The following is a 12094-nucleotide window of genomic DNA, read 5'->3' as shown; positions in this document are numbered from 1 at the left end:
CAGCTCCTTCGCTTTTCCCGATTGCTTTCAACAGTTTGAGTCCTGGGGAGGTGAAATCGGTTTCTCCTATCCGGCATGCACAGTAGGAACTTTGTTTTTGGTAAAAGTGACATTTGAGATTCATTCATTCGACAGATATTTGAGTGTCAGATACTGTTTTCCTTTTGGGATATAACAGTAAGTAGGAGGCCCCGCGGTCATGGAGCTTAACATGCTAGCTGGGCAGTTTCGGTAAGTGCTGAAGCCAGGAGCCTGAAATTCCATCTGGGTCTCCCACGTGGGTGCAGGAATCCAAGCACTGGGCCATCTTCCACTGCTTTCTCACTTTGTTACCAGGGAGCTGGGTCAGAGTTGGTATTTAAAAAAAAAGAAGAAGAAAAAGTGGTATAGCTGGTACTTCCCAAAAATATGGAACGCTTCACGAATTTGCGTGTCATCCTTGCGCAGGGGCCATGCTAATCTTCTCTGTATCGTTCCAATTTTAGTATATGTGCTGCCGAAGCGAGCACAGGAGCATCTTTTGATATTCACAATAAACCCCTTCCAACCATACCTGAGCTTATGCTAATGAGGTGACTCTTGGAGGATGAGTGCTGACCAACCCTGTGATCAGAAGTTTAGAGCTTTCAAATTCAGCCCCTGACCTGGGAGACTGAGATCAGTCTCCAGTGAGCAAAGAGTTAATCAATCATGCCTACATAACAAAAGCCTCCACACTGAGGTACCAGTAGGGTGGTGCACTCATAGGTAGCATGGAAGCCCCTTGCACCCCCATCCCAACCCCCATCCATTTCCCTATGGCTCTCTTCCATTCAGCTGTTCCTGTGTTTCATCCTTTCTGATAACCAGTAATAGTAAGTCAATGTGAGCCATTCTAGTAAATTATCAAAACTGAGGAGGGAATTGTGGAAAATCCAGGCTGCTAGCCAGTTGGTCAGCAGTACAGGTCATGATCTGGGACTTGTGACTGGTATCTGGAGCAGAGAGAAGTCTTCTAAGACTGAGCTCTTAAACTCTGGGGTCTGAGCAACTCCAGGTAGTTAATGTCATAGCCCATTTGATCTCCAGACAGCTGAAGAATGCTCTGTGTAAGGGAAAACACCCTGTTTATTAATATTCCTGACAAAAAGAGCTCTGAGAGAATGAAGAAAAGCAATCTGTCCCCTTTATTGATGTAACTACACAGCCCTTCATGATCTGGTTCCCTGCTTCCTTCCAGCCTCATCCTCTGCTTCTCTCCTCTTGCACTCTTATCCTTTCAAGGGTGGGACACATCTAAAACCCCTGTCAAGGCAGCCACAGGCAGGGAATGAAGTTCAGCAAGTCTATAGCAGGTAATTTTTAAGTCGATAATGTTTTATAGCCTGTAAATCATGTTACAAATTTCCAAATGTCCCTTGAAAGAAAAGAAGTTCCCCACTGCTGCAAACTGAATGGAACCATGAGTTATTCTCAGATAAGGCTTTGGGTGTTTGGGGGCTGGTAAAAGGATTCTGCATGTCCTTTCCCACCATACACTTGCTGCACTTTCACCTAACCTGCCTCATTGCTTCCTTCAAGGCTAGCTCCATTATCACTTCCTCCAAGGAGCCTTCTCTGATGATGTCGAAAGCAAAATTGGCCTGGATTCCACTCCTTTCCCTAAATCTGTAGCCCTTACAAGGTGACTTTATAGCTCCTCCCATTAACAGGTAGAATCTATTCCCCTTATTCCTTGATTCTGAGTTTTTCCATTGTGGTTTGCTTTGGCCAGGGATCTTCTACTCTTTGATATTCGGGGTTTTATGTGTGTTTGGTTTTCTGGACTTTTGTTTTAGGTTGTTTGTTTGTTTTTGCCAAGAGGACAGCTTTTTCATTCTGTAGCTCCCTCGGGGGCCCAGGTGGGTGCTGCAATTTGCAGGGTTGGTTTCTTGGACACCTGACCTAGAGACTGTTTATCCAACCCATCAGCAATCTTATGAACTATTATCAAAAATGCTCTAACAATAATAGCAAACTAATAATAAGCACTTTCGGTCTATTTCATCATACATCCCTTCTACCTAAAGTAGCTTGATTGGATTCTGTGGTCTCCAACTCTAACCAATTTGGAGAAGGAGAAAGAGAAGAGAGGGAGGGAAGAGGAAGAAAAGAAGTGAAGGGTGTCACCAAGGGAACAGCTTATTTTTTTTTTATGGAGGCCTTGAAATGATACTAAATCCATGGAAAGGTATCCATGGAATACTATATTTTTAAAAGATTTATAAAATACGATGCAATGTTTGTAATGAAGAAACACACATACGTGAGTAGTAAACATTTTAAAGAATGTGAACCAATATGTTAGCAGCTGTTATTTCTAGATAATGAACACAGGAGATTTCTTTTTTATTATTTTTTAAGTGTTATTTAATGAGCAATAATAATAAAATAATAATAGGTATGGCTCATTTCTTCTGGATCCTAGTCTTATTCCCTAACCTGGGTTGGTAATAAGTTTCTCAGACACATCAGTCCTTGCCAATGGCTGCAAGGCTCAATATTCACATTATCTAGGAAAAGTGTCCACATTTTTACAGAAAATAAAAAATCAGTTGGTTGGAGAGATTGATCCAACTCAATGCCTTTTAATATCTATTACCTCTCCTAGGTCACATATGCCAGCTGAGAAGAACAGAGAGACACTGGGTTTGTAGTCAGTCTGGTTTCTAATTCTGTTTGGTCATTTACTAGCTGTGTAAGCACTGAAGTTTCTGAAATTCTGTGAGCCTGTTTCTTTCATCTGAAAACTGGGAATAACAATAATTGTCCAAAATCTGAAACTCAAGCACTCAAAAAGTTTGGGGTTTTGGAGTAGTTCAGATTTGGGATGATTTTATTAGGGATGCTACTGACAAAATCTTCACAAATATTTCAAAATTTTAAAAACTCTAAAACCGGAAACACTTCTGGTCCCAAATATTTCAATTAAAGGACACTCAACATATATCTACACCCCAGGGCTATGGGTCTCCTGTGAGATACTGCCTGTGAATAGCTTAGAACTCTGCTTGGCAAATCATGCCCGATAACTGCTAACATCACTACCCTATAGTAATAGGATTATAATTACTAGTATTATCCTATTGATTATTACAATTATTAGTACTTTATCATACTGTAATTACTTTTATTACCTTTAGCATCCTAGTGCAATGAGTCTATTGCACATGTTTATTTATCTTTGTGTTTTCAGCATCCAGCATAGCAGATGCTAATTTAACGGCATGAATGAAGGTTAACTGAAGGATGAACACACAAGAAGTAAACTAATCATAGCTTGTTGATGGGTGGATAGAAGGAAGGGAGGCCATTAAGTGACTCGGTATTTCAAATGCTTGGATGAGAAGGCAGGCGGATGGGTGGAGAAGTGGGCAGGCTGATGAACGGGAAGGGCTGGGGACCTGAATGGATGGATGGGGTGCAGAGAATGGATGAGCAGGCGCACAGATGGGTGCTTCCTGGTTTTTGTTCCCCCTCCGTCCCTGCAGCCTGCCTTTCCTCAGTTCCAAGGCTCCCTGAGGATGTGAGCTTAATGGGAGAGCTCCCTGGCTTTGCAGCGCTGAGGACCATACCGTGATCGGTCGCGCCAGGGCTCCAGGAGCGCTGGCCAGGGTCGCCGCCCACGCACCGAGCCCAGTGCCCGTCTTGTCTGCATTGACGTCGGTGACGGCGGCAGCGGCCAGGCTCTTGGGAGCCACGGTGAATTATGATGCACATCCAGCGCCGCTGCTAAAAAAAGTGGCAGTGACTCACCGCCCGCCGCAGAAACCGCCACGAGCGCTGGGCGCACAGGGGCGGGGGCGCGGACCAGCTATGGCAGCGGCTCCCGGGACTCAGGGCTGCCTCCAGGTGTGTCTCGAAAGCAGCAAGGCCAGGACCACGGCGGGCGCAGACTGGGCGGGAGCTCTGCGTCCTCTGGGCCCGCGTCTCCGCCGCTCCGCCTGGGTTCCAGCGCTTGGAGCTCAGAGCCAGCCTTTGGCCATCTGGAGAGGAGGGAACCTCAATGTGACAGCTAGCACAGGGAAAACCAGTAGCTCACACTCCTCGCTCTGCCACCACGTGTACTAGGTGCTCTAAGGGTCAGAACTTACTTAACCCTCAAAACAGCAGTGAAAGTGTTTTGACTGCTTCCCCCAGAGGGAAAGGGCTTGCCGGAGGCGACACAGCTGGCACCCCATCAACTAACTTGATAAGCTCAATAAAACGGCTGTTTGACAGACATTATCCACCCCTTGCCACATATCCCCGCAGGCACTGAAGAGCTTATGGGAGAGTGCTGTTTCCTATGAACAAGTATTTAACTGAGGGGGCTCCATTCCATCCCACTCTGTCCACCCCAGAAACGGTGTTGAGCTCCACTCTGTGCAGGGCACAGTGGCAGAGGACAGATGGAAAGTTGCCAAAGTGACTAAGACAACCTTCATTAATTTACTTGTCCCTTAAATATCACTAGACACCTACTATAGGCCACATGGACAAGATAACCCTGACGTAGACCTGCACTCATGGCGGACACGGTCTTCCAGGGATGCTGAGTAAACCAGGTGTGAGAAGTGCTGCACTAGAGTTCTGGAGGAGTATGCAACAGCCAGGGAGCACCCAACCTGACCCAGACAGTTAAGGAAGGACTTGCGCAGAAGGATGCCCACAGCCAAGACCTGGATGATCATCGGCAAGGCATAGGAATGGAAGAAGGAAAAGTTTTAGTAAGAGAACAGCATGTGCCTAAGTCCAGGGGTATAGTGGTAGGTTAGGTATAGTGGTGGGTAATAGTGGTAGGTTTGAAGAACTGAACAATATTCACTATCCCTGTTAGTCATGAGTGAAAACTCAGAGGGGCGATGAGAAGCAATGCAGTAGAGCCAGATCATGAAAGAACCTTACCAGTGGGTTGGAACTAGCTAGTTGGCAGCCAGGCAAGAACCTAGCACAGGGACAGCTGCATTTACAAGAAGAGAAGGCAGCCAGCTCCACCTGTTCCAAAGAAGTCAGAATGAATGCCATGCTGGTGGGAAACAGAGACCAGGGATGGCTTCCTGGGATAGGAGGCATTTGGGTTACACCTGATTGATAGATCTTCTGTAGAAAGGGAACAAGGGGTAGCCTGGGAAGTGGCATGGCTGGTATGGAACTCATATATGACTATGGTTAGGGCAGTGTCATTCTTTCAAGGCCTGGGTCATGGAGGAAGTGGCCATGATGAGTACCATGGAAAGCGAAAACACAGTCCATGTCTAAATAAGATAGGAGTTGGAGAACTCTAAAGGCTTATATAGCCTTGGCAACTCATGACAAGAGTCTTGGGGGTTTACTGACGCCATAAATAAGAGTGTCAATTGTTAAATCAACAACAGGAGTCACTGTGCACTTATTACCCATGTAGGATCTCTGTCCTTAACGTGTTGTACTGTGTGAATTAACAGTATAACTAGTATTCAAATAGTACTTTATATTTTGTGTTTCTGTGTGGGTGCAAACTGTTGAAATCTTTACTTAGTATATACTAAATTGATTTTCTGTATATAAAGATAATTGAAAATGAATCTTGGCCGGCACCACGGCTCAATAGGCTAATCTTCCGCCTGTGGCTCCCGGGTTCTTGTCCCAGTTGGGGCGCCAGATTCTGTCCCAGTTGCTCCTCTTCCAGTCCAGCTCACTACTATGGCCCAGGAGTGCAGTGGAGGATGGCCCAGGTCCTTGGGCCCTGCACCCGCATGGGAAACCGGGAGAAGCACCTGGCTCCTGGCTTCGGATCAGCACGGTGCGCAGGCCGCAGTGCACCAGCCGCAGTGGCCACTGGGGGCTGAACCAACTGCAAAGGAAGACCTTTCTCTCTGTCTCGCTCTCTCACTGTCCACTCTGCCTGTCAAAAAAAAAAAAAAATCCTGATGAAGAACGGGATGGGAGAGGGAGTAGGAGATGGGATGGTTGCGGGTGGGAGGGTGGTTATGGGAGGAAAAGCCACTATAATCCAAAAGTTGTACTTTGGAAATTTATATTTATTAAATAAAAGTTAAAGAAAAGAAATTCCCACCATGAGGGGCCCCCAGGCCAGGTGTGTGAATCTGTGAGAAAACAAGAGAGAATTGCTCTGTTCTGGAGTGCCCATACAAGACTCTTTAATGATGTGGCCATTGAATCAAGCTCTATTGGATGAAAAGAAGGTAACAAGGCTGGAGTGGGAAAGTGTTCCAGATAGGAAGACCAGTGTGTATCTGGAGAGATCTTTTATAAGGAGATGGAAGTCCATGGGGCTGGGATGGAGAATGAGGGGAGCTTGGTACAAAATCGGATTAATCAGCAGTGGCCAAATCATTCAGAGTCTTATGAATCACCAGAGTGGTTAGAGATTGCATCCTGGGAACAATGAAACATAGTTGATGTGTGTATAACCTGGGTGATCTAAGCAACATGCTCCAAGTCGTATGAGTATGCAGAGACCCGAGTAGGAACCAAGAGCCTCCATTTAGGGACTCATTATTCATCTCATCTCATTTAAATGTGACAATGACTCCATGAGAGCCTGATCTCCATCTTGGGAGAAATCTGAGCCTCGGAGAAGTTAAGTGACGTGCCATGTCCATAGCTAGTTAAGTAGAAGAAACCATGATCTGAACCACAATCTCTATAATCTCACACTCTTTATAACAGAGACAAGATTGTTTTCCCCAAAGAAGGTAGGTCCAGCGGTTAGCAGGAAGTGATCAGAAGGGAGATGAACACATTTTTCCCCACAAAAGCAAGAACTCATTAGCAATGTAGAGATGAGACTAAGACCAGTCTGAAGGAGAAGCAATACAGAAGCTGATTACACAGAACATAAATGCTGAAGAAAAAAGACTGAAAGGAAACGCACAGAATGTATTATCTAAGGCTTATCTCTAAAAGTTATGGAAGTTTTTTTCATTTTGTCTATATTTTCTAAATTTTCCCTTTTTTCCCACCCATAGGGTTCTTCAGTGTTAAAATTCATCTATGTGCTCAATCCAGGTAAGAGATTAAATGTTTCTTGTGAAAGCAGGGGATATGGTAGCCATTCTGTTTTAAATTCTTGCAGGCAGAATTTAAATCTTATTTATTTTTTCATCTTCCCCTGAGGCCCAACACAACACCTGACACATAGTAGTTAGTAGAAGTCAGCTGAAAGATGAAGTAGTTGGAGACAGGTGTTAAGTTAAGGTGAGACAAGATAATGGAAAGCCAAATCCATTTTGTTCTGACACAGCATTCAGTCCCATGTGTCAGAAATCAATTAGTCTTGAAACAAACCACTGTAACTGTGAATTCACCTGCTGTGGTCTTCATGGCATGTAAAGACCACACTCGACCATATTTCACACTAACAGCCAACAAATTCCCAGGAAAATTTTAACTGAGCTCTTTCAATGGAGCCCAGAATTGACTCAATAGTAGAAATAGGTATCAGAGAAGAATAAACCAGGGCTGCTTGCCAGAGCAAATATTTTGTGCAGAATGATTTGGCAAGGCCTGGGAACACTCACTCAAAAGCCTGCTTCTCTTAAGCAAATGGCACGACGTACTATGGCATTATAATATTAGGTTCTTAATCATGGAAACATTGGCGTCTGTTTCAGTGGAAGCTTCCTCTCATATGGTGCATCCCACTGCTTTTGTCGTCTGGAACAGTGTGAGGTTTCTTAACTGGCCTTAAGCTTCCAAATCATCCTCTGTACAATGGCAGCCTGTTAATTAAGTGGTCCCTTTGTGATTGCATTTGATAAATATGAGATGAGAAGTGTTTATTGAGATGTGAAGAAAAGCAACAGGGAGGAGCTCTTCTGGGCACAAGGACCTGTGTGGGGGTATCATCCAGTGGGCTTCACAGGAATCTGGGAGAGCTTGGGATGCATAGAAAGGGAGCCGGGGTTCACATGAACAGGGGAGGCACTCACTGCCTCATGCAGGTGGCAGATGAGGAGCTCTGTGGCCACAGTGCCTCATGCATCTCTTTCCACTAAGGCAGGCAGAGAAATGGAAATCTTTCAGTTCTTTCTCAGAGCTGAATGACTCGTGCCGCTGGCGATGTGCAGTTATCAGTCACACTGCCAGGCGCCGTTTTGACTCTGGTCGACAAGTTTTGGGAAGTAGAGTTCCAAAAAAGGTATCTGCTTTGGAAGCAGCATTCTGTGTTCTTGGAACAGTGGATGACTGGTGACACCATACAATTAAATATAAATGTTCAATCCTGAGAACTTGACTTGGAAGACTGGTGAAGTTTCAGGTCTGACTTGTGAAAATTGGCTTTCTCGAGAGACTAGGAAACTTTCTCCAAAAACGGAACACCAAGGACTCAAGCTGGAAGCTAAGTGGAATCTTCCACAGCACAGAGAGCTCCAGCAGCCACCATTCTGCCTCCAGGCAGAAGTAAATCAGCCCCAGGCTGGATACCAGGGTCTGTGGTTACCAGATGACTTCTTTGCCTTCCACACTGGCTCAATCTTAATTCAATCATCCATACAACACATGTTCTTTAGCATCTACTAGGAGGAGGGCCTATTCTGGGATGTAATGACCTGGCTGATGTGCTCCTGCCCTTGAGGAGCTTATACATGTAGCTATTTCATGAGCATATGAGTCACTTGGGGTTCAGAGGCTTTGGCTTTTATCTTTGTATTCTCAATGCCTAGCACAGTGCCTGCTGCATACTAGATACTCAGTATGTATTGGCTGAATGACTGCATAAATGAATGCTGGTATAGTTAATATTGTTCTATATCTCTTTGAACTCCCTCCTGCTGATGTTAGTGCTTATTTCCTGGTTCTGATAGCTGTTAAGGAGAACTGTTTCTCAATATTTTCATGCCAATGCTTCATGTAATTGGAAATTGATAATTATCACGATTTGGCCTTGACCCTTCCAGCTCCTTCTTGACTTTCTGTGGTGTCAGCATTTGCTCTTGGTCATGTATTTAAAAAATTTGTTTTGTCATCTAATAATCCTTTACTGGTTGCAAAGGTTTTTTCACTCCTATGCTTTTAAGGACTGTAGAATAATCCTCAATGTCACCCAGCCTGCCCCCACCCAAATACCACCCCTAACTTCACCCCTCGCCCCTAACTTGAAGTCCAACATCAGCAGCCTTAAACCTTCATGGTCCCTGAGACTCAGAGAACACATCCCCTAAAACAGGCATCACATTGACATTTGGATTTCTCACACTACAGTGTAACTCATACCAGATCCTGTGCTAAGATGGGAAAAGAAAGCTGGAAAGCCACAGGAGAATCTGGAAAATTTGCTGCAGACCAGACCTGCCCAGCATCAAATCTTTGACCTTAACCAAGTTCAGCAGTTACTGACATCTTTTGTTATTTTTATTATTAGTAGTAGTAATAGTAGTAGTATGACTACTACCATTACCATTAGTGTTGTTGCTTCTCTATAAACACTTGTCCAACAAATTTCTGCTTCTTTCATGAAATGCAAGCTTTACTGTCAGTTATATTTTCACGGCTATCCACAAACTAAGCTGATCCTTTTGTTTGTATTCATTTTAAGTATCAACAGATGTTCTCTTAAAATATTCACAGTCTGTACTAAAGGGAAAATTTTTGATGACGTAAACTTAAGAAGAACCAGGACTAAGAGCAAAGAGTTTCTTTTGGGTAATAAGCACAAGGCAGTGCCATGGCCTAATGGAGCCACTTATTTCCTTGCCTATCTTTTATACAATTGTTTTGCCTTCTCAGGAATGAGTGGTCCTCATTTCAGTAGTTGATTTCCTGGAGGTCTGGATGGAAACTGGCTCAACTCTCTTTTATGTGTTCAGGTGTGAAGCAAGAGCATTTGCCCTTCTCAGTGCTTCCTGTCTGCCACAGTTAGCTCCCACCACTTGTGTCTTCCCACCTCAGATCCTACCGCAGATGTCTCTGTTCCACATTGGCTTCCCCTGTAGAAGTAGATAGAGGCTTTTCTACTGGACATGTGTTCCTGTCTCCTATCCATCGCTCAAGTTATCTGTTTGATTTCTGATATGCCATATTCTGAATTTCATGTATTTCCTGAATCCTTGACCCCAGATGCTTCTGAGCTACATGCTGTGCCTTTTGTCTGATTTCCTCAAGCCTACCTTTCTTCCTGTTCTCCACAAACCCTTATGACTGTGGACTCCAAAGGACAAATCCACAGAAGGCAAAGCCCTAACTTCCCTGATGTCCTCTTGGGATGACAGAGTGTCTGAGTGACAGTCTGGCTGCAAATTTCTGGACAAGAAATGGGTCACTATATTCTGCAAACAGGGCCTTGACCATCCTTGTTTTTCCAGATCATAGCCTTAGAACATCCTCATCTGGCAACTATGCTGTGCCCTGACCTTTCTTTTGTTTCAGTTGTTCCTCCTGGTAAGATAGAAGACACTGAATGGCAAATAACAAATCCACAGAGGAACTAGAGTGTTCAACTTCTACTGTCCTAGTGAGCAAAGAGACATAATTTTCTCCAGAAGCATGGAGGGGAATGTTGCTTTGCTTTTTCCTCAATGGACTTAACTTTTTAGATCTAGGATCTAAATTTAGGATCACAGCAAAATTAAGCAGAAAGTACAGATTCTTCCCATACATCACCTGCCTCCCCACACAAAGCCCCCACCACTGTCAATATTCCTCACCAGAGTGATAAAGTTTTACTTTTGATGAACCCAGATTGACACATCATAATCACCCAAAGTCCTCAGACAACAATAGGTTCACTCTTGGTGTGGGTTTTGACAAAGGTACAGTGACAATCTTGTATATTGTTCATTATAGTACCATACAGAATAATTTCACTGCCCTAAAATTCCATGTGCTCCATTTACTCCTCTCTTCCCACCTCTGCCAACTATTGATCCTTTTACAGTCCCCATAATTTTGCCTTTTCTGGAATGTCATGTTATTGAAATCATGCAGGATGTAGCCTCTTTAGATTGCCTTGTCTTACTTAGTAATATGCATTTAAGGTTATTCATGTCTTTGCATGGCTTAGTGGCTTATTCCATTTTAGTGCTGAATAATATTCCATAACCTGGAAGTGCCATGGGTTATTTATCCACTCGCATCATGAAGGACATCTTAGTTTCTTCCAAGTTTTAGCCATTACAAATAAAATTGCCATAAAAAAAAACCATGAGGAGTCTAGTTTTTCATTATACTTCATAATAATGATGATTTCTTGATGAGCAGAAACTGATCAACACAATACAGAATGCAGAACCAACCCAAGACTTCCCAAACATTTGTCTTCAAATTGTCTGTAGGTAGGTTACTCAAAGCAACTGTAAAAGACATGGATTTTTGAATCCTACTGCCAAAGGCTTACTCAGGAAATCACCAAGTGTAAGGAACATGGCTTAACCTACAAAAGGCAAGAAGCAATGGCAAGATAAAATCTCCTTGTTCATGCCGAGAGGATCACGTACAATAAGGAGATTGGAGACTGACATCCAAAACTCATTTCATGAAGACATTTTGTTCTTTGAGCCTCTTGGGGAAATGACATGGTGGTTAAAAGAATTGTTGATATGTGTTATCCTCTCCCATTAAAAGGAGCTAAAAAAGCCCTGGGCACCAAGATGTGAACTATTTCCTTCAGGGTAGAATGAATCCACTAAAAATAGCCTTGAAAAATAAGAAGTTGTAGAGGTTCAACAAGGAAAACAAATCAGAAATAAATTTGGCACTGAGAAAGAAAGGAGAAAGAGGCGGACTCTCACAGGCAGAGGGGAGAAAGAGGCTATTAGCTTGAGAACATAAAAGCAGGTACATTTTTCCCACCCACAGAGCTGCTGGCTGCCATTCCTGGAGCATCAATCAGTCCCTCCAGAATAAAGGAGGATGAGTCAGAAAATAAGCCAGGATAGGCTAGGTTATACCAGAGTAACAGACAATTCCGAAAAGCCCACACAGGTTTATTTTTGCCTCAAGCTATGTGTCCAGGATGAGTAGGGCACTTTGCTCCTTGAAATCACTCAGGGACCTGGGTCGACAGAGGTATTACCAACCACATGTGCTTTCAGGATCCCTGCGCTGGGTCAGGGAATGCTTCGCTGTGTGGCACTGCCGATTAAATGCATCT

General features: G+C 43.9%; 1 long non-coding RNA gene and 1 other non-coding gene across 2 annotated transcripts in view; both read right to left on the bottom strand.

The window, feature by feature from the left end:
* The window catches only part of LOC133758511 (uncharacterized), a 181876-nt gene that overhangs the window by 28645 nt on the left and 141137 nt on the right, over positions 1–12094 (bottom strand). The window lies entirely within an intron of this gene.
* Positions 403–509, bottom strand: LOC133758912 (U6 spliceosomal RNA). The gene has a single exon (XR_009865818.1). It is a non-coding gene; the product is annotated as a U6 spliceosomal RNA (small nuclear RNA).

This window comes from Lepus europaeus, chromosome 4 (assembly GCF_033115175.1).
Source record: "Lepus europaeus isolate LE1 chromosome 4, mLepTim1.pri, whole genome shotgun sequence".
Classification (NCBI taxonomy): domain Eukaryota; kingdom Metazoa; phylum Chordata; class Mammalia; order Lagomorpha; family Leporidae; genus Lepus; species Lepus europaeus.
Note: the sequence above shows the minus strand (reverse complement) of the source record. Positions and strands in the feature narration are given on the sequence as shown.